Below are 22,842 nucleotides of genomic sequence, written 5' to 3'. Positions count from 1 at the left end.
TGTAGTGGTGCATGGGATTCTTCCATCCTAAGTGCAGGACTCTGCACTTGTCCTTGTTGAACCTCATCAGATTTCTTTTGGCCCAATCCTCCAATTTGTCTAGGTCCCTCTGTATCCTATCCCTACCCTCCAGCATATCTACCTCTCCTCCCAGTTTAGTGTCATCTGCAAACTTGCTGAGGGTGCAGTCCACGCCATCCTCCAGATCATTAATTAAGATATTGAACAAAACCGGCCCCAGGGCCGACCCTTGGGGCACTCCGCTTGATACCGGCTGCCAACTAGACATGGAGCCATTGATCACTACCTGTTGAGCCTGACGATCTAGCCAGCTTTCTATCCACCTTATAGTCCATTCATCCAGCCCATACTTTAACTTGCTGGCAAGAATACTGTGGGAGACCATATCAAAAGCTTTGCTAAAGTCAAGGAATAAAATGTCCACTGCTTTCTCCCATCCACAGAGCCAGTTATCTCATCATAGAAGGCAATTAGATTAGTCAGGCATGACTTGCCCTTGGTGAATCCATGCTGACTGTTCCTGATCACTTCCCTCTCCTCAAAGTGCTTCAGAATTGATACCTTGATGACCTGCTCCATGATTTTTCCAGGGACTGAGGTGAGGCTGACTTGCCTGTAGTTCCCCAGATCCTCCTCCTTCCCTTTGTCTGAACACAGTCTAAACAATGTGGTGTTTAATGGGAGCTGTTAGTACCTTGAATTACAATAGCATGTCAATATTCCATTAATCTCACTACAAGAAGAGTTTAAATCTTATCCCTTGGCAGTGCTTTTGCAAAAACCATCTCACCAATGATGTTGACGTCTTAGTGATATCATGTTGTAGAAGCAGTACTGAGTTTTTAATTCTTGCTGCTGTTGTGGCCTCTTTGTTCTCTGTCCTTTTCCTGTCGTTGGCTTGCATGCAGAGATGACCAGGCTGAGTTCAGATTTATACTCTGCTCTTCTCACTTCTTCCATATGGCAAGAGAGGTGATTAGCAATGTTCAACTAACCATGTCCAGATTAGTGAGCCAGTGAATAGTTTCAGAAGTGGCTTGGCTTAAGTTTGAGCAGTCACCAGCAAACGATTGAAGCCGACACTGATTTACAATATAGTCTATTGTTTGTGACTGGTGTCCACGTTGTGCATTGTCTCTCATCTTCCTGAGGTATAAAAGATGATAGCATCTGCATTTGATGTTCTGAAATGGTTCAATGTGGACCATTGTTTCCAGGATAGGCTAAAGCTTAGTAGTTCTTTCATGGGGTTGGCAATCAGGTGTTTGTTTGGGACATTAGCATTATCCAAGAATTCTTTTGAATGAAAACATGTTAAGAGTTTTAGCCTGATCCCAAAAAGATTTCAAGTTTGTCTTCAGAAGGTTCTGGGGGTCCTGATGAATTGGTAAGTTCAAGTTGGCCATTGTTCAATTGTACTCACAAGCTGTGTATGTTTCTCTCTAGATTTTGGAAGGGGGGGAGGGGGAATATGTGCCAGAGTGGGCAACCCACTGAATGGTGTTGATTTTAATGTTCCAGGTTATGATTCTGATCATCTCATTAATCTGTGCATCCAAAGATCTAGTGCGTGAGGGGCCTGCCCAAACGAGTGCACAATATTCAGCGGTCAAGTGTACCTGTGTTAGAGCGGCTGTTCAAAGTGCATGTGCATCAGCACAAAACTGCAAGTTTTTTGATGAGGCTAGTCCTTGCTTTTACCTTTCCGCATGTAGTTTTTTCCCAAATGAGCTTTAAAAGTCAAGCTTCTCTCCAGGTCACACCTAAGTACTTTGGATAGGGCATGACAACAACCTTCACATGGTGCTTCTGTTATTTGTTAATGTCATCAAAAGGCTACCAGACACCAATTTGTTGATCTCCTGGTATGATTATCAACATAGTGTCACTAATTGTTGAAGATGCTGTGACAAACCTGGTATGCAATCCAGACTAACAAGTAGCTGTATCATCCCTGCCCTCCCAGCTGGGGTGTCATTTACAATGCTTTGCTGCTATAGCTTCCAGCCTGGATTGCTCACAGCCAGCCTCCTGCATGCAAGTCATTCCCAGTTATGTCTGTGGGTGTGCTGCAGCCAGCCAGCCACATCAAGGCTCTTACCAGCCTGAATTATAATGCAGGGTGACCCTGACACAATCCCAGTCCCAGATTTCCCCCCCCCCCCCCAGAAATGTATCTCCTGTACTGCCCAGGCCTGTCCTGGACAATACAGATTTATATAGGTCTGTTATTTAATCAATGGAAATATTATGCACACATTTTATTATCCCAAATGGAGTTTCCCAAACACTTCCACTTACGTACACCAGATTAGATAAAACAATAAAACAAGTGTATTAACTACAAAGAGAGAGATGTTAAGTGAATACAAGTAATGAGGCATAAAAGTCAGAAATGGTTACAAGAAAAATAAAGATAAAATGCGACTGGTGCTTAACTTAACAAGCTCTGTTAAATTCAAAGCAAAGCTTTTATCACCACATACTCTCAACAGTTTTATTGGCCAAACTTCAGGCCAGGACCTCTTCTTCTGTTCAATGACTGCTTCCTTTTCTCCTTCTTGTGCAGTGAATCGATGGACAGAGAGAGAGGGGGTAAACTGAGGTGTCTACCCCTTCTTTTTATACTCCTGTCCCCCTCTGAGAAGCATTTCCAGCTGGGAGCCTGGCAGCAGGCAGTCTGCATGGATGGGAACTCCATGCTGTTTCTTTGCTACTATGTAGACTTTTCCCCTGCCCCCTCTCCTGCAAAAGAATGGCCACTTAGCAGGTAATGGCCCATTGGCCTGGTTTACATGTGGCTGAGGCATCAGCTTGCCCTTTTTCTCTGAGGAACTGGTTTGGCCATTCTGCAGACTTGGGCATGTGTTAGTTACACCAGGCAGTGAAATCTTATACCTTTACATACAGTGTCCCCACACATACTTTACCAGGACAATAATGACTGCCAAATTATAAGTTTTCAAATGATACCTCAGAAGGCATATTTGGTACAAAGATTATTACAATAGTGGACACAGCAGGATATACTGTCACAGATGCACCTCTTTCAAGGGCCTGGCAGGATCCATATATAAGCTTCTGTCATCATTTCATTGGCTCTGTACCTTAATGGGATGGTCTTGGTAGCATCTTCTGTTCAAGAATACTAATACATATAGGAACAGGGCTGTAAATCTTCAACTTAAGGTCATGTTGCTTGGTCTATGTGGCAGGAAATTCAAAGAACACCTTCAGAGTTTTCATTCTTTAATATTTTTTCAGTTCATTTTCTGAAAAATCCCATTACAAGAGATTCCACTTATTAGCAACCTGGATATTAACTTGCAGTTAACAGAAAAATGTTGCTGGGAACCAATCCTGTCCCATTGACTTTAACATTAATTCGATTTGGATATTGGTAATGACATGTCGCTTATTAGCAACATTTTTTGGAAGAAAGGCTCCACCTACAGGAAGGTTTGCAGGGCTGCAGCCCCAGAAGGAAGCTCTGGGATATGCCAAGCACCCTCCATGGGCAGGTTTGCAGGGCTACAGCCAGGGAAGAAAGTGCTGGGATGTGCTTTCCCTGGCTGCAGCCCCACAGACCTGCCTGCAGCCAGCGTGCCCCCACTTCCTTTAGAAAGCCCTGGCACAACTGCAACCCACCTCCCTGCAACTGCCCTGCCCTCAGGCATGTTTGCGAGACTGCAGCCAGGAAACGCATGTCTAGCACTTCTTTCCCTAGTTACTGCCTTGCAAACCTACCTTCTATTTATTAGCAACTGTCAGATAATACCGACTTTTTCCTGGCAGCCAAGGGATTGCTAATAAGAGGAATCAATTCCATTAGTGGTTAATTCCGTTAGTGTTTAACAGGAGCTGAAATTATTTCAGATGAGGCCAAACACTCCTTTTTTTCTTTATAGAAGTCTTTGAGCTTTAAAATATTCCTTTTAAATTTGCATGATTCTTAAAGAGAGTCTTTAAACTTAAGTGGTCATTAATGAAGGTATTTTCTTTCCTTCTTAATAATCCTTGGATAGGTGGTTCTTGTCTGTCTGAGTTTGATAAGGAAGTTGCTTAAGCATTGCCAGATGCCTAATCGCTCCCCAAATTAATATAAATATTTCATACTCAGACGGCTTCTTATACTAGTAACCTGTTATAGCAAGATCATTTGATCCCATAAAACATCTTACTACCTGCATAGCAATGAAATTAGGAAACTAGTACATTAGATATTTGCATTGAGACACAAGACATTTTCAAAGGAACATTCTGAAAGAAGCTTAGAGCATCTTAAACATTTAAGGAAGAAACAGCTATTTTGATTTTTAATTAGAAACATGAGGCTAGACGTAACCTAGACATTTCACAGCTATACATATGTTCCTTAGAGTTGAACAAATGAAGATTAAATAGTTTCAATAAGAATATTTCTCAAATTCTTTAAGGGTTTTCTCTATAAAGAAAGCAGTGGGAGAAAAGGGGGGGACAAGAAGCTCCTGCCTCAGTTTATGCAGCCTTGGATCATCCAGGTGCTATATATCACGTCTCTTTGAGATCCTAGAAAAAGAATATCTTCACATCCCCAGGGAAGGAAGGTGTCCTGTTGTTTGAGAGACACCTCTGTTGGTTGGTTGCCTTTTAACCAAACAGTGCCCAGAATTACAATTTTCAATAGCTTCGCCCACAATTTACAATTGAAACTCCTACGAAACACCCTATGCAGGAGAAAAATCACATTAACTAACATTTAGACATATATTTCTAATATAGCAAAATAATATAGAGTATTAAAGCAAAACAGTGCTTAAAAATCTACATTGCAGTCTGCACAATCAGACCTGGGGGTCATAAGTTCAGATTTATGACCAAAGGAAAGTAATTCTCAAAGTTTTCTAGCACCTGTTACTTACTGAAAGAAAGCAAAGACTTCCCAAGAGTTTGTTTAATAAGTTTGTTGTTTGAATATTTCATTTAATAAAATAAGCAACCAAAAATATAAGCATGTGAACTAGTATTTGCCAAACATCATGGGTATGAAAGTAGTTGTAAATATCTCTTAATAGATGCATGGGCAGATTTATTAAAATTATAATGTTAGAAATTTAAGTTATTAACCATTTTTCTTCAATGCGGAGGTTTATCACCCTCACCTTTTTCTTTCATCAATTCCATGTCTAACCATTGGTAGACATTAAAAAATAAAGGCAGTGAAGTGCAAAAACTGTACCACTAACTTTGCTGTTATCTATTTATTTCCTAAGAATGTGTCTTGCCTATCGAGAGACAACATCTTGCCTATCAAGAGAGACAACATTTTGGTATGCATAATGTTTATTGTTGTATTTTGAATTAAGCTTAAAGCCTGAAAAGAAGTTCCCATTTAATCAGCTAATTCAAAACAAATCAGCAAGAATCAAGTTCCCCCTGTTTGCCTTTGGAATATCAATTAATGGTAAAATTCCTCCGCAATAAACTAGTCTTTTATTTTATATCAAAGGCTATGAGCAATTGTCAAAATCTGTGGCAATGGTGTGCACGCTCTAAATATTCAGTAAGCATTCAAAAATAAAAGGCAATGAAGCACAAAAACTGAACTATTTACTCTGCTGAAAGCCAGATATTTCCTTAAAGTACCAATACCCTTGAGGTGCTGCTTCCCAAAAGAAATTAGTGCCATAGCAAAGGGACACTGACATTCAGGGCTTGGCTACACTTGCGAGTTACAGTGTAATAAAGGAGCCCCGGGTGCCCTAGCTCACCACCCGTCCACACTGGCAAGGCACGCAGAGCGCTCTGACTCTGCGGCTACAGCACTGCTGGTACTCCACTTTGGCCAGTGGAATAACGTTTGCTGTGCCCCTGCTGGAGCACCGCCGTGCCAGTGTGGACGTCCTGGTCTGTTATTGACCTGTGATCGGCCTCCAGAAGTGTCCCACAATGCCTGTTCTAGCCACTCTGGTCGTCACTTTGAACTCTACTGCCCTGCCCTCAGGTGACCAACTGTCAGACCTGCCCTTTAAATTCTCTGGGAATTTTGAAAATCCCCTTCCTGTTCGCTCAGCCAGGCATGGAGTGCTCTCAGCGAATCTTTCCAGGTGACCATGCCTCCCCGCGCCAGGCGATCCCCAGTATGGAGCAATCCTTGAGGGGGCCATTTAGGGATCTGGGGCAAAAATTGGGGATTGGTCCTGTTTTGAGCAGGGGGTTGGACTAGATGACCTCCTGAGGTCCCTTCTGTTGTGGTTCAAATACAAGACAGGACAAGCTTTAAGCAAGCAAACAGGCTGGTCTGCCAACGGGCTGGTCCGCCTGTCAGCTTTTCCACCCTCTCCTTTATTTCTCTCTCTCCACCCGTGCATTACATACTCCAACAGATAAAAGGAATACACTAGCTTTGTATAATATTCTTATTTACCAATTTCTATCTACCGCATTCCTTGCTCTCGGGCCTTGAGCCCAGTCCTGGGAGGCTTCCCACTGTTCATGTCATCTGGGCGAGATTCCAAGGTTCATGCCCTTGAGAGGAGCCGTGTGTGCACTGCTCCTACACAACACTCCGGGTGTGCCCTGAATGTTGCCAAGTGCATGAACCCCGTATGAATCCTACACCCTTCCAACCCTGATATTCTATGATTCAATGGCGAGGTGCTGGACCTCATCATTGTTTCGGGGGAGGAAGCTGTCCAGTCCCAGCTGTGCTCCAGCCACAGGAATTACAATATCTTCCAGCAGATATTAAGGGCCATGCTGGAAAGGGGCCATGACCGGGATGCACTGCAGTGCAGGGTTAAAGTGAAGGAGCTGCGGAATGCCTACCACAAAGCCCAAGAGGCAAACAGCTGCTCCAGTGCTGCCCCCGCGACCTGCCGTTTTTACAAAGAGCTGGATGCATTACTTGCGGGCGACCCCACCTCCATGCCGAGTACCACCATGGACACCTCAAAGGCCAATGCAACAAGGCAGGAGGAGGAGGAGGAGCAGCAAAGCAGGAGCGAGGGTGCTCTGGCAGAGGAAGACACCCCAGAATCCCTAGATGCATGCAGCCAGGAGCTGTTCTCAAGCCAGGAGGAAGGTAGCCAGTCGCGGCCGCCAGTGCTTGGAGAAGGACAAACACCAGAGGAGGAGGTTTTTTTAAATATGCAAAAAGTCAATCTGTTTCATTTTTCAAAAAAAGTCCTTTGTTTATCATTTTTGAAATTTTAGAAAATTATTTTCTTGGTCAACTTAGTCTGCTGCTAGAATTTATATAAACTTTTTTTTGGAAAATTTTGAAACTGCCAAACATTTTTGAAGACCAAACTTTGGTGACAAATTTCACTGTAAAAAAAAAATTAAAAATTGACCACCCACTGTCCCGGGGGCTCTCTCAAACCTATTAAGTGTCCTGTCTTCAGCTGCTTTCTGCATTGCTCTTGGAGCACTCAGAGAGACAATCTGGGCTGTCTCTCTATGATTATGACTGCTCTATTTGGATCTTTCTAGTTTGAAGTCCTCCAGGACTCAGACATAGTTTAGAGCATAATTCCCCAAACTACCTATGGCCATAGACCTGGAGCTATGGCTAGTAGAGTTGCCAGTTTTGGTTGGCCATATTCTGGGAGGTTTCATCACATGACATAATCTTTAATTAAAAATTAAACTTTATTTCCTGGAGACTCCAGGATAGTCCTGGAGGGTTGCCAGCCTAATGGTTAGAGAGACACTGGACAGTACTTTTGTTCTATACAGGTACTGCTGCCAGAAGGGCTATACCCTGCCCATGGAATGGGCACTGCCAAACACCCAGACAGTTTTCATATTGTAATTCCAATGACCTAGATCATTCAGTTCTGTGGGGTAGAACCCATGGGATTCTATGGGGATCCCCTTTTTAGAGTGAACAGTACATGAGTGTATAATCAGATGGGCAGAGCTTTTGTCTCCAAGTCCCTGTAATGGGCCTGTCATAAATATAAAGGGAAGGGTAAACACCTTTAAAATCCCTGCTGGCCAGAGGAAAAATCCTCTCACCTGTAAAGGGTTAAGAAGCTAAAGGTAACCTCGCTGGCACCTGACCAAAATGACCAATGAGGAGACAAGATACTTTCAAAAGCTGGACGGGGGGAGAAACAAAGGCTCTCTCTGTCTGGGTGATGCTTTTGCTGGGGACAGAACAGGAATGGAGTCTTAGAACTTAGTAAGTAATCTAGCTAGATATGCATTAGATTCTGATTTCTTTAAATGGCTGAGAAAATAAGCCGTACTGAGTGGGATGTAGATTCCTGGTTTTGTGTCTTCTTGTAACTTAAGGTTTTGCCTAGAGGGATTCTCTGTTTTGAATCTAATTACCCTGTAAGGTATTTACCATCCTGCTTTTACAGAGGTGATTCTTTTTACTTTTTCTTCTATTAAAATTCTTCTTCTAAGAATCTGATTGCTTTTTCATCATTCTTAAGATCCAAGGGTTTGGGTCTGTGTTCACCTATGCAAATTGGTGAGGATTTTTATCAAACCTTCCCCAGGAAAGGGGGTGTAAGGTTTGGGAGGATTTTGGGGGGAAAGACATTTACAAACGGGCTCTTTCCCAGTTATATACCTGTTAGACGTTTGGTGGTGGCAGCGATAAAGTCCAAAGGCAAAAGGTAAAATAGTTTATACCTTGGGGAAGTTTTAACCTAAGCTGGTAAAAGTAAGCTTAGGAGGTTTTCATGCAGGTCCCCACATCTGTACCCTAGAGTTCAGAGTGGGGAAGGAACCTTGACAAGGCCTTAGTGGCAACCCCTAAATCTGGCAGGTCTCTAGGGATCTGCATGAAGTTCCCCTGTCTCTGCACTGACTTTGGGTCCCCAGTAGGCCTTTACCCCTACCCTCTCTAGCTCCATTGCAGCATGGGTCCATTTGAACTGCATTACCGAGGACTTCCTGGGCCTGCAGGACCTTTTTGGAGAGAAGGGCTTCACAGAAAATAGTACCCTACACTGTTACTGCTGATTTAGAATCTCCAGGAGGTGAAGAGGGACAATTTGTCACGCCCTGTCTGTGTGGAACCGGGATGGCAAAGCACTCTCTGTATCATCCAGGAGGAGATTGCAGTGTGGAGTCAGCTACAACTGCTCCTTCCTGCATTGAAGAGGAGAGATCCACATGCAGATTTTGTACAGGCCCCATGGTCTGGACCTATGTTTGTACTCTTTGAGTAAATTTTAAAGTTTAGAACTATTTTGGGGGGAGGGAAATAGTCCCATTATTAAAGCCTTTTCTAGCCATCTACATGAGCATCAATCCACCAAACAGTTACCATTCTATTATGATCACCGCTTCCAAATCGTTCTGCAGCCTAAAAATAATGATGAAAGCAGTCCAATTCTGAATAAGTCATGAAGACATTACCCTGTAAACACAGGCTAAAAGAACAGCAGTAGCAGAGAGTAGCTGCTGCTAAATAGGAAACTAGTGGAGCGAGTGACCATGAGAGGTAGATGCCATTTAGTGAAGAAAAATTATTCGTCTCAATATGCAACAGCAGAAGACAAATGTGGTTTTATTTTTCTTGGTAAAGAAAAAATCCCTCCCCTTTTTTATTGGTAGAATAGACTATAAATCAACTACAAAAGGCACTACTTTAGACCTCAGCTATGCTCTAAATCAAGTGAATACTTGGCGTGTTTGTTTTCTCAACAGACTGTGAAAACATTTATTTGTAGATGGTTTTATTTACTTTTTCAGGTTGCAGTTACAGTAGCAAAACTTACAAAGGGACAAATTTACTTAATTCTGTTCCTGAAACAAGCTGGAGGGGAAAAATCCCCATGGGAATCAGCAGGCACAGAACTCTGAAGATGCAGGATTGAGATGAAAGGATTGCAAATACGCTGGTGTGTTAGCTAAGTATAGGCAGCAAACACCAATGGTGCTACAAAATCCATTCCTTATTAATCAAGGGCATAGGTAACTTTTTTTATTGGGAGGGAGGGCAAGAGTTAAAAAACAGTAGCTATTGAATACTGTTTTACTAAGTAGTTTTTTACCATGATGAAATCTGTCCACTTTTAATAGAGACAAGGTGGGTGATGTAGTATCTTTGATTGGACCAACTTCTGTTGGTGAGAGAGACAAGTTTTTGAGCTACACAGAGCTCTTCTTCAGGTCTATGCGTGGCTTGAAAATTTGTCTCTCACCAACAGAAGGTCCAGTCAAAGATATTACCTCACCCACCTTGTCTCTGTAATGTCCTGGGACTGACGGGGCTACAACAACACTGCATACTTTTAATAAAGTGAGCTAAATGAGCTGCTGCTGTTCCAAACTCAGTGTTTCCTTTATTAACTCAACACTTACATTCTGGGGGAGTAGCTAAAGTCTCCCCCTCCAAGATCCCAGTTATCAATCCCATGTTAAATGTATCACAACAGCCAGAGGGAAGGTGGGGAGCTGATATGAGAATGTAGCACAGGTTGGCATAGGTATTAAAGACAATATCACATGGCCTGAGCTTTGCTGCTGTGGCCCGAAGCGGAGTGCCATTGTCATCATGAGTCCCAGCAAAGGAGTCAGACCTTCTCTTGTCTGAGTGGGTAAAAAGACATAAGAAAGCTGTAGAGGGCAAGAGTGATGAAGGATGGGAATACGGGGGTGCACTGTGTTGATTGCTGGAGGTAGGATTCTAAGCAATTCTTGCCTAGCATATAGTGGCATAAAATGTTAATCTAACATTATAGTTGGAGGAAGAAAATTGCCCGGTTGATTACACTAAATGAATTCAGACTTATCAGTTCTAATCAACCTCTCTCCAGAAGAGCGGTCATCACACTTCCAAGTAATCACTCTGACCAGAGAAAGAGAAAATGTCACTCAATACCTAATCCATTCAACACACAAGTGTTCTGGTCCCCCAGAAAATTAGCTTACTTTAAATATATAAAGGCAGCAGCTATTATTTGAAGGGGGGGGGAGATATATCTTCAACCTTCTCCTGTTATCTTGACAATTGTAGAGAGAGCGGACTTTAGAGTAATTCTTAGTTACACAATGGCAACTTTGAACATCGTAGGAGAGATTGAAAAGAGATTCTGTCCTGACTTGTTAGTTGATGAAAGTGGTTATCTAGTGATGGCTATCACAAACCTATGGAAGGAAATGTTCCCAGGCAAATTAGAAATCCTATTTTAGAGACAAGGGACCATATACAGCATTGTCCTATGGCCTCTTTGTGCTAGTTAGGCTGGTGCAAACAGGGCAGAGGGCAGGCATATTACTTCCTCCTCCCCACCAAGGGAATACTCTGGTGCTAGAAGGACTCTGAAACACCTCCACAAGGGCCGCATCTGCAGGGGCATTCTGGAGTGGGAAGGGGCATGGCTGAAGTGTCCTGTCTGATAGTGACTCTCTGCAGTGATCCATAAACATTCCTTTCTTCAGTATTGGTAACAAGACAAACTTGCAATCGTGTTATACGTATCACTGAGAGCAGCTAGTGCCTTTCGCCATGAGTGTTTGGCTTGCCCAACACCTGAAGTATTTATGTACACCAGTCTGGTTTCCTCAGAGTCTGGTAAACTCTATCTGCTTCTAATTCCTGCCTATTCTCCCTTTTTTCCAGCATGGAGTTTTACTCCAGAATAGGGGGGTTTCCTGACCTAGGGCCTCAGACAGTCTGAGGCATAAAATATTACTTTTCCCCACTGGCATTTCAATTTTGTTTTCTTGCCTATAATATAATAATAAATGCATATTGTTCAATATTGAGCTAGCTTACCTTTACAGAGCTTATTTTCATGTCAGTTTTATATGCACTTCTGCCACAGCTATGAGAGAGCTGTGAGGAGAATGAGATTTGTCTCCTGTGAAGTTGTTATGGCCACTGAGCAGCTAGTATAATCATATAAAATAGGGCTGTGAACCTCAATGAAAAATATGCCATAGCGTACTTCCATCTTCTCTGTATTATGGAGAACTGCATATACAATATTCATGCTTCATTTGAAGCTTATATTTTATTGCTACCATTTAGTGTCCTTAGATTCTCATTTATTTCAACATAGGTTTTTTACAGGGTATTTAATGCTGGGTTCATTAAGAAACAGACCTTTATATGTACAGTTAAAAACTAAGTATTCGAATTATTTCGAGTTTAGAGTAGGAAGTCCATTTATCATTTCTGTGAGAAATTTTAAATGGTAAGCAGTTGAAAAGTGTATTCTCTCCATGAAAACCATAAGTAGTAATTATTAGCATTACAAATGTACAATTTAGAACTTAAAGACAATAGCATTTTGTTGAAATGTTAGTGGAACTGGTTAAATGCATTGGGGGGGGGGGGTCAAAAGAACATGTAATTGCAAAATAATGAATTCCAGTAAAGGGATTTTCATGTAAGTATACAAGGCCACGAAAAGAATAATTTGGAAAGACTTCTAAATTAATTTGACTTCATATTTAGAAATGATTGCAACACATTAAATCCATTCCATATGGTCAGGTATTTATTTTTGCTAAGATCAATTGAATTCAGGTTACTTGTATTGTTTACATTGCAAAGTGGAGTCAGGTAAAGGTTAGGTTAGTTTACGAAGCTACCAGTCCTTGGAACAAAAGGATTCCGTCAAAGAATCAGACAATATGTTTGTTCCTCCTTGTTCAGTGTGAGGTTTTTATGACACTTAGCATTTTTGTTTTGCTTGCACGGGCAAGTCCAGTAGACATGCTCCTGAGAAATTATTTAAAGATAGGCTCAAACAAATGAATCAACTTTCCTGGGATATGATCAGCTTCTAAAAAACTGCACCACAGCTGCAAAAACAGCATGTCTTCCAAGATCTAATTGCTTACATATTCAGTTAGTCTTACAAATTCCATTTATCTGTAAATGTGCAATCTGGTGACTTCCAGAACACATTACAACCTCTTTCTTAGACAAAAATATTCACTCTATCCATATTTTGTAAAGATTGCCATTATCAAACAACATTATTCAATTGTTAACTTACTAAAATGTCTATAACTTTAATCTCTCCAGTAACTTTACACTGCCAGCAGAGGAAGTATGACTGGCTGGCTATTTTCTGATTTCTTTGTGGATTCTCTCTGGATTCTGCCAGTGTCAAAATATGAAGCAAATGTCTGTCCTGCCTCATCCTGAGTCCTCTGGTCTTTCTAAAAATCCAAAAGCCAATTATCCATAAGTCTGGCCATTCTGTTTTGAAGCCTACAAATCCCAAATGTGGATAATAAGGAACAGAATAATAAAAAGTGTTCCATTGTCTCCTCTGACCAGAACAGGCTTCCCAGGGGTAGCCTTTAGCTATTATGTGCTTCCCTGATAAGTTTCTTCTAGCATACAAATTTACCATGAAATACCTGCCTCCATTTATCCCTGTACTTGAAGCTATCTCTGTTATTTCAAAGGTCCGACAATGCCCCACTGTGACAACTGGGAAATTCAGTACTGCTAATTGGCATTCTGAAAAATATTCCTCAAGCACCCTCTTGAATAGTGCTCTCTTAAACTGTGAGTCGCCTTGCTGGAATACCGTTCCCTGAATTTGCCAATGGGAAATGCATTTTAAAGCAAGTGTATATAAGAGGGATATTTTTAGTCTGTTACAGGAAAAAATATCATCAAGAAAGCTTCAGGGCATACCATCCCCAACCAAACCCCTTCTTTAACTGGCACATAGACTATGCGTCTCTTCACTAGGTTACATTTATTGCCCTAAAGCATCTGAAAAAAATAACCCAGTCAATCTGACCAACAATTTTCTAAGGGGAGGATAAACATGCCACATAAACGCAAATTCCCTTTTCTGCCAAAACAAACCAAAAAAATCAAAAGGCCTTCATAAAAGGAAGATCCCAATGGGCCTCTAGTCAAGGAATCATTAAAAGCACATGAGAGAATCATAGAGAGGGGATTCATAAACCTCTGATAACATTCTGCTGTCAAACTGTCTTCCCCACAGGGAAGTTCCATTCTTCAGTTTCAAGATAGCTGCACAATCCTCCATTTCCTCTGTTGGTCCCACAGATGAGTCCCATTCTTCATCTGCCAATGTTGGAATAGCTGCAATACTAACCAAAACTTTCTGCTGCGGGGAAAGGAGAAATCATTTGTACCTGAAAGAGCTCACTTAATATTCTTGAACTATCTTCAAAATGTCAGCAGAGTCCCTGTGGACCTACCCAGAGCTAGGATCCAATAACCCCACCATATTCCGCTTCAGTCTCTTTTCCTTACATCCTGACCCTGCAAATATATCAGAGAAGGGTCCCCCACTTTTGTCCTAAAGTCCTCTGCAAATTTTACTGATTCCAGTTTTCTCCTTCCATTTCCTTCTTAAATTCCTCTAAGACTCTTATTTCTAAACATTCCCAGTGTGCAGTTGACTATGAAGATCTCTCAAAGGACTCTGCAATGCTAAATAACGCTTGTAATCAGAGCTACGCAGGACCGGCTTGACAAAACCCTGGTTGGGATGATTTAGTTGGTCCTGGTCCTGCTTTGAGCAGGGGGTTGGACTAGATGACCTCCTGAGGTCTCTTCCAACCCTGAGATTCTATGATTCTAGGATCTTCTGCCTCTGACACACACTCAGGATGGAATGCATGCTCCAAGTTGCTCTTTTCAGTACCATCTATATTAAAGCTCTAGGCCCAAGTCCTCACAGGTACTTGTTATCTGTGTCTAGTTGACTGCCTCGTCACTGCTACTTAACCCTTTGACTTAACCCCCTCCCACACACTTTCCCTTTTTTTAGACACTTTTTCCTTGTTCACCAGTTCATTACCCCCAAATGGTGGGCCTCCTGAGTCCCCAGATCCCAACTCTTATGTTCTTTCTGAAGTTGCTCAAGCCCATTAACCCCTGGGTTAATGACTGCACTTGTAACACGTCCATCGGCTCCTCTCTCAGTTCTCCCTCATCCACAACAGCTCCCAATACAGAAAACCTGTTATCGGTTTGAACTGCGAAAATGCGGTGTGGTTCAGACAGTTGTAGGCCACCCTTAGTTACTATGACCCAGCAGACTCCTGGGATCCTTTTACCCTGTCTGATGTTGAGAAAGTTTTCTGTTCCTGAAGTTGAGCACATCAAAACCTGCTCCTCAACTACAGGGTCTGCCATACCCACAGCCTCCCAACCCCTCCCTGGTGACTGGGATTCTTGTATAACCAATTGTGCCTGTGGATCTTTCTTCTCCAGTTTCCCTTTCTGACACTCCCCATCTCCAATAGCCTCCCTCCACGTTACTAGTGCTTGTGTCCCCATCTATATTGTCCTGGCTATCAGTGGTTACCACTCACTTCCTCACCCTGACCCCTTCCCAATCTTGTATCAGCAAAGGACAAGGGCTGTCCTTCCCCCAAAAGTAAGAGGCCCTGCCACTCAAAATGGGGCTTTCATCAGTCCTTGCAGTGCTGCTCAGAACTCTCCAACCCCCTCAGGCTCAGAGGAGGAGGAATGGCCCTGTGAGGCTGGGAAGGATGTTACACACCTCTGGGATCTGCCTATAAACATGTTCACTTTTCCCACACAGTGCCTCTAATAAAACCTCTGCCGTCCTTAGTCTGGTGTGCATTAGAACCACAGCACCTGCACTTCCTCACACCACAGCCCACACTAAAATGTTCTATAGAGTCCCAGGTAAAACAGTACAGTAACGCAACTAAAATATATTGGGCAGACGTTGCACTGTATTACTACTGAAAAAGTTCAATGCTGCCTTTATATTCACCATTCCAAATCCTAAATGGATCATATACTTTTTCTGGAGGCTGCATGCTTTAACATCACATAAAACCCTATGCAGAATATCCACTTTTATGTATATTTTCGTTACAAGGCTTAACAGTAGGTTGGAATGGAGAAACAGCTACTATATCATCCCAGTCCTCCTAATTCCAATCCACTCCAAGAAAAATTCCACCTCCTCTTAAGGGTAAAAGCTGACATCGAAGTCGCTACTGACTGGCAGGTGGTATCACAGCTTCCAGTTGGGCAGGTAAAAATCCTAACGATTCAAACAAGAGTCCTAACAACAAAATCCCTAGTGGGACATTTGACCGTGTCTCCTGTGTAGCCCAATTGAATCACATATCTCTGCCAAGGCATCCTAGGATAGTGCTTCTGTTGTGAGGAGTCTTGCCCAGAAGTGCAATCCTGATTGGCTGTGACTGCTGCATAGGATTTCTTCCTGGGCAACCCCTCAGGCATCCCACAGCCGGAAACACACACCTCAGGACCTTCCTTATTGTCACTGTTCCTCAGCTGCTCACTCACAAGAGGCCTTGGTGCTCCCTCATCAGCCCTAGGGCTTCCCTTTGTGTTTCTGGGACCCTCGGTCAACAAAAAACAAAAGATCCCACTTCAGATTCTAAAAAATGCCTCTTTTTGGCCATTCTTCCCTCCAGTTGACTCAGACCCTTAATAATTCCCCGAGTGGAGTCACTTAAAGTGAACAGAGCTTCTGCAACAGAAGAGAGCCCCGTACTACCCCCTCTCTGCTTAGAGGGGAAGCCACAGGTGTGGCTATTAAACTGCCTTTACCTCTATGTTTCTGATACAGACTGACTGTGGCAAACCTGCACTGAATTCCTGCCCCTCCTCGAGAGTCCACACAGAGTTTGAAATGAAGGACACATCCTGCAAACCACTTCCCAGAGTAAGGGAACCGAGTTCCTCCCCCACCCACCCCAGGGGCTGCCTCTGGCAGCCGCTCCTCCACAGTAGGTTTCTGCAAAGCAAACTTTTCCCTTTTGAACACGTATTCCTACTGCATGTCCCTTCACTCCAAATCCTTCTCTATCCCACAGTATAGTTCCCAAGTCACTTTTCCCACTGGACCCTTCTGCCTGGGGGCACAGACACCATAGGAACAAGGCCCATACTGTCTGCTGACAGCACTTCAGAATCCACCTGTCTGTGCACAGTAACTTCTGCATCATTCTTCAAACAAACTCCTCCACCATCACGTCCAGAGAACTTACTGGTAAAACAAAGCCTCCTTCAGCCCCACCATTAGAGGTGACAGCCATCTTGGCCGGAAGAGGAGGTGAGAACACACACTCTCTTGCTCTCTTCTTACTGAAGGGAGAGGCAAGACTTAATGTTTCTCTTTTAATATTTGGACTGGTGGACTTAAGCTTTTCCGAGCTGGAGCGGGACTGATTATTTTTGGCTTAAACTATTGATTGGCAAAATCTTTGATGAGGACTCCATTCGTAGTTTAGTAAATAACCTTATGCCACCAACTGGCATATTCCTGTATTCCATTTTAGCAAAAGTCTGAGTCTCCTCCACTCTGCTTGTTTTTACTAACTAGTAGGCATGTCACAGTCTATATGTTTCTGTTAGTCCATTGGTTACAGATCTTGGGAGCTGAATTTAGTGACAAAAACCGTAGCTCTTTGCAAACTGGATTCTTGTATGTTGTCCTAGGCACCACTGGCCAATAATGCTGCTGGTGTTCTGCGTCAGGCAAAATGCTTTTATGCTTCCCTATCACTGTGGATAGCTTTGTGTTGTCAGTCTCTCCAGTTCAAAACAATTACTGAACTAGCACATGGTGGTCAACACTATGTAGCATGAAAAATGGCTGCATCAGATCTCATCAGGATCCAAGTGGTGTGACATGTGTCTTAGCTTGACATCCAATGCTGTAAATTAATCTGTAAGAATCTATTCTTCGATTCATGCATTCCAACCAGTTCAGAACAACAAATCTCTGGCCCTGTACTTACATTTCTCTACTATCATGAGTCCTGAAGATATTATCTTTGTCATCTTCAATCTCAGTGACAATAGATCCATAGTGTTTCATCTTTTAAAAATCAGGTTATCTGTGAGTGTTATTTCCTCCATGTAATATCCAGAGCTCTCACTTGCAGCTGACATCCTTATTGCTGCTTGGACAAAAGAAACACAACACTTGGGTATGTTACTTACTTGCAACCCTTAGTTCTGTCAATACCTTGTCTGACAAAGACTTGACTAAATGGATTTAGAGCCCACCTGACTCCCCCGCACTGTCTTGCTGTCCCACACCAAAATCTGATTATGGCATCAGTGACAGGTATAGCCGTTGCTGGTCTGTTTTTAAGCAAAGTAGTGCAAGTGAGGAAAACACATTCCTTGTAGCCTTTGTGCTGCTGCAGTAAGGATTTTTTCTTGGTAGCTTTCAAAGGCTTAGAGACAAACTCCACAGTAGCTTTTGTCCCATACGTTTACTTCAATTTTGCCCATAAACATGAAAATCTGCCCCATTGGGCTGAGTTCACTCCTTAGTTCTGCCTGTCGCCCCCTGCCTCTCAACCATGCCTCACTCCATAGAGCCCCAAACATGCAGGGATTACATATATGAGGTTGGGGATGTGTGCTACTGACCCGGAATCATTTATTCTCCAGGACAAGAACCAAGTACATTGTATTGCCTTTCCTTGTTCCATGATATTTTACTAGTAAGGTGATCAGAAAAATTTGTGATAGGGTCTTAATGCTCACTTGTTTCATAATTTCCCTAGCAATAGGTTATGTGCAATATTATATCTCTGAATGTCGGTGGCATTTCCTTAAAGCAATGTCTATTTGACATTATGAAACATCAAGAATCCCCTACATTTCTTTTCTGTTGGAGTTGGTTCTAGTGATACATTATGATTGTATTGGCTTTTTCAAGAGAGACAAAGAATAAGCTTTTAGGTTAATAAAATCTTATGCTCTGGCTAGTGAAATAATAAAAACAAAAACTCTATAAGATTTAAAAGAAAATCTCGTTTTGTAAATGAATAACGAATCCTCATTACCATTTAGAAATAACTTCTAGGTCCTGATCCAAGTGAAAAATAATTGATTTGAAGGAGTTAGTCATCCTGACAGTTCTACAAACTTGAGACAAAATGCAAGACACCTGCAAGATAGACATGTCATGCATTTTTATTTATTTATTTATTTAATGCAAGCAGGGACTTTCAGTCAGTCAACAAATTTCAGTCTAAGCTTTTATTAAGTGCATGTTTGGTATGTATTGTAGGGGTGGGGGGAATGAAAGCAGAGCACGGTTGAGAGCAGAGCCTAGTTCAACGGCTAAGGTATCTCTATATGCATATGTGGGGTATCTGCTAGGTTGTTCCAAATTCTTGCAATGCTTGAGGAGGTAGGAATTCAGTCAGAAATCATTCCAGTGCACAGATCTATCCCAACATCTTTATTAGCATGGACAAAACCCTTGTGTCATTTAGAAGAGCAGTCATTCAATAGGAGTATGGCTTTGCCTTACAGGAATTTTACCTCGTTCAGTCACAAGCAGCCTCCACTGCCTTTCCAGCCTCTGTTTCTTAATCCTGGATTAAGGTACCTCCTTCCCTTTGGCCAGTGACTGATTCTCATGTGTGGGGCAGGCTCATAGAGACTAAGGTCTCAGGCTGCTCTGTAGGCCAGTGTCTAAGTCAGACCCGACTCTTGGCTTGCCACACCAGCATGTGCCCTCTCTTGCAGCCTGCCTGCACAGTCCCTTCTCAAATGGCATCCCCATCCTTCAATCAGCAAGGAATTGGTAGCAGAAAGCAAGGATGGGATTTCCCACCAGCTCTCTAGCCTTGAGGGGGGCAGGGCTGGAGTAGCAAGCTTCTCTTGCCTGCCTATCACATGGTCACTTAGGGCTCTAGGGGCTAAGCCAGCCTACACAGCATGGCTGCTGATCTGTGTAGCTGGTCTCCACCCTGTATTATGACTGTATGTATATTTTCATAGAAGAAAATGAAACTAAACTTCTTCTCTGTTATCCAGCATTTAAAATACTTCTATCACACCAGATTCACGTAGTTCTCCTATGCCCCAGTCATTGATTAGTGATGTATATGTTGATCTCTACTTCCTATAGTTTTCTCTTTGCTGAGCTGCCTCTTGAGGAGCCTCTGTTTTGCATGAGCCATCCATACTTCCTCTGAGGATTTTTATTGCAATGGACGGCCCCCTCCACACCCCAGAGAAACAGGCACTGGCTTAATCACTATCTGATCTTTAAATTGCCATTTATATAGTAAGCTTCCAGGAATGTCACTCAGGCGGTTGCTCTGTACCCTACAAATGTCTCAGTCAGTGTGAAGCGATGGAATCACCTACAAGTAGGACTGAGAACTCTTTTTGTTCAGAATGTTACCAGGTTGAATCATCACAGGGTTTCAAGGTCTGTTACCAACCAATTTTTAAATTCTCAGTCATTTTGACTACGAATTACACCACGCAATTTACAGCTACAGTAAGGCATGTATCTATGCCATGCCAAGAATCCTAGACCACTGTGATATCAGAGGTAACTCAATCAGTCATCAGCCTTGCTCTACAGCTAATCTGCATACAGTATTTTCATTGATTGTATGAGGGAGACTGAACAGATGGTGGATTACTTGGCCCAGCTGCCACTCACACCAATCAACACATCCACCACAAACCAACACAACTAGCATACACAGTAACCCCAGACATACATAGCCCCTCACACACTGCTCATTTGCCAGCACAAAATCATACAACTTTCCCAACACAACCCCCTTCTGGACACAAATCAACCCAACCAGCGTACACATGAGATTCATAGTCTGTTAGTGTCCAGTTTTTATGTTCTCAGCCATTTTGATGACATACTGGTGAATGGAATGCTCACCTGTGTCAGGTCTGGTCAGTCCTGCAGATCCTGGCTGGGGCCAGCCTTAAGGCCAACCCAGCCAATGTAAATTGATGAATCAAAAAGTCGCCTACCTTGGAAATACCATGGCAGGAGGCCAATTTAGCTGCTGGTTAACAAGGTACAGGCTTTGTCAAGGTGTCCTGTCCCTTGCAGGTGAGATGGTTCATGCATCCAGGCTGGATACTGCTGGCAATTTGTGCCTGGTTTTGCCATCCTTGCAGGCCTTCTTACAGACCTGACGGATAGTAGCCGAAGAAGATCCACTGAAAAGAGGCCTGCTGGGAGGCCTTCAAAGCATTGAGAGACTGATTATGCTAAAAGGCAATACCTTTCAATTCAGACTTTACAAAAAATGGGCCTGGAGGCAATCCTTTCTCAGGAAATTAATTGCATGGAACAATCCTGTCCTCTTAATTAAAAGCTGTTGCCTGCATTCTATAAAGGAAAATTCTCTTCATGTTTGACCCAGTTGTCCACGTGAGAAGCGCATCACTGGGTATTGTCTAAACCTGGTTTCTCACTCACTGGCAAGTGTCCCTGGTAGAGACATGTGGCTTCTCAATCAGGTTGGACACCTCACGGAAACAGGACTGGAGACAAAACAACCTATTTTGGCTCTTGTCAGAGGTGCTCTCTGTTTCCACTGAGGTCTGTATAAGGCTGGGATCATTGGTTTGAGTACCATGGGGCCAAAGTGGAGAGTATCTGTCCTCAACTAGTGGAGTGTAGTTCCCCTTGACTGGGCCTTACGTCAGGCCATGTCAATTTCTCAGTCCTCCATTATACCCTTCCCCCATGCCCCTAGGGAGCCATATCATTTTCCTTTAACTGTACTGCTTTTGATAATGTCTATGGATGGTGTCTCAATATGCAATCTTGTCCTCCAGCTGAGAGTGTTTGTATTAACTGTTCTACCAGGATAAACACTGTTGTTTGGTCTCTGTTCCACACTTCAGGCCATAACCAATGCCAGCAATAGTCTCTCAGCTTTTGAGCCATCACCAAGGAGTATTCTTCTGTCCAGAAGTCACAGTGGTGCTTCTCATCACGCAACTCCAGCAAAACTTGGATGGACTCCTTAACCAACGAACAATCCCATGTGGCCTCAGGTTCAAGCCTGTGGTAGGTAGCCTATGCCAGACCAGCCAGGTAGGGGGTCAGTACATAAGTCCAATCCTCCAGTGGCCATTGTCATACATTTGAAGGTAGCTAGAATCATAGAACATCAGGGTTGGAAGGGACCTCAGGAGGTCATCTAGTCCAACCCCCTGCTCAAAGCAGGACCAACACCAACTAAATCATCCCAGCTAGGGCTTTGTCAAGCCTGACCTTAAAAACCTCTATGGAAGATGATTCCACCACCACCCTAGGTAACCCATTCCAGTGCTTCACCACCCTCCTCGTGAAAAAGCTTTTCCTAATATCCAACCTAAACCTCCCCCACTGCAACTTGAGATCATTACTTCTTGTTCTGTCATCTAGTACCACTGAGAACAGTCTAGATCCATCCTCTTTGGAACCCCCCTTTCAGGTAGTTGAAAGCAGCTATCAAATCCCCCCTCATTCTGCTCTTCTACAGACTAAATAATCCCGGATCCCTCAGCCTCTCCTCATAAGTCACGTGCTCCAGCCCCCTAATCATTTTTGTTGCCCTCCACTGGATTCTTTCCAATTTTCCACATCCTTCTTGTAGTGTGGGGCCCAAAACTGGACACAGTACTCCAGATGAGGCCTCACGAATGTCAAATAGAGGGGAATGATCACGTCCCTCGATCTGCTGGCAATGCCCGTACTTATACATCCCAAAATGCCGTTAGCCTTCTTGGCAACAAGGGCACACTGTTGACTCATATCCAGCTTCTTGTCCACTGTAACCCCTAGGTCCTTTTCTGCAGAACTGCTGTCTACCTGCTCGGTCCCTAGTCTGTAGCAGTGCATGGGATTCTTCCATCCTTAGTGCAGGACTCTGCACTTGTCCTTGTTGAACCTCATCAAATTTCTTTTGGCCCAATCCTCTAATTTGTCTAGGTCCCTCTGTATCCTGTCCCTACTCTCCAGCATATCTACCACTCCTTCCAGTTTAATGTCGTCTGCAAACTTGCAAACGTGTAATCCACGCCATCCTCCAGATCATTAATAGAAGCACCTTGGGGTCATTGTCTAGCCCACT

Source organism: Natator depressus, chromosome 1, assembly GCF_965152275.1.
Source record: "Natator depressus isolate rNatDep1 chromosome 1, rNatDep2.hap1, whole genome shotgun sequence".
NCBI lineage: Eukaryota > Metazoa > Chordata > Testudines > Cheloniidae > Natator > Natator depressus.
This window is presented reverse-complemented; position numbering follows the sequence as displayed.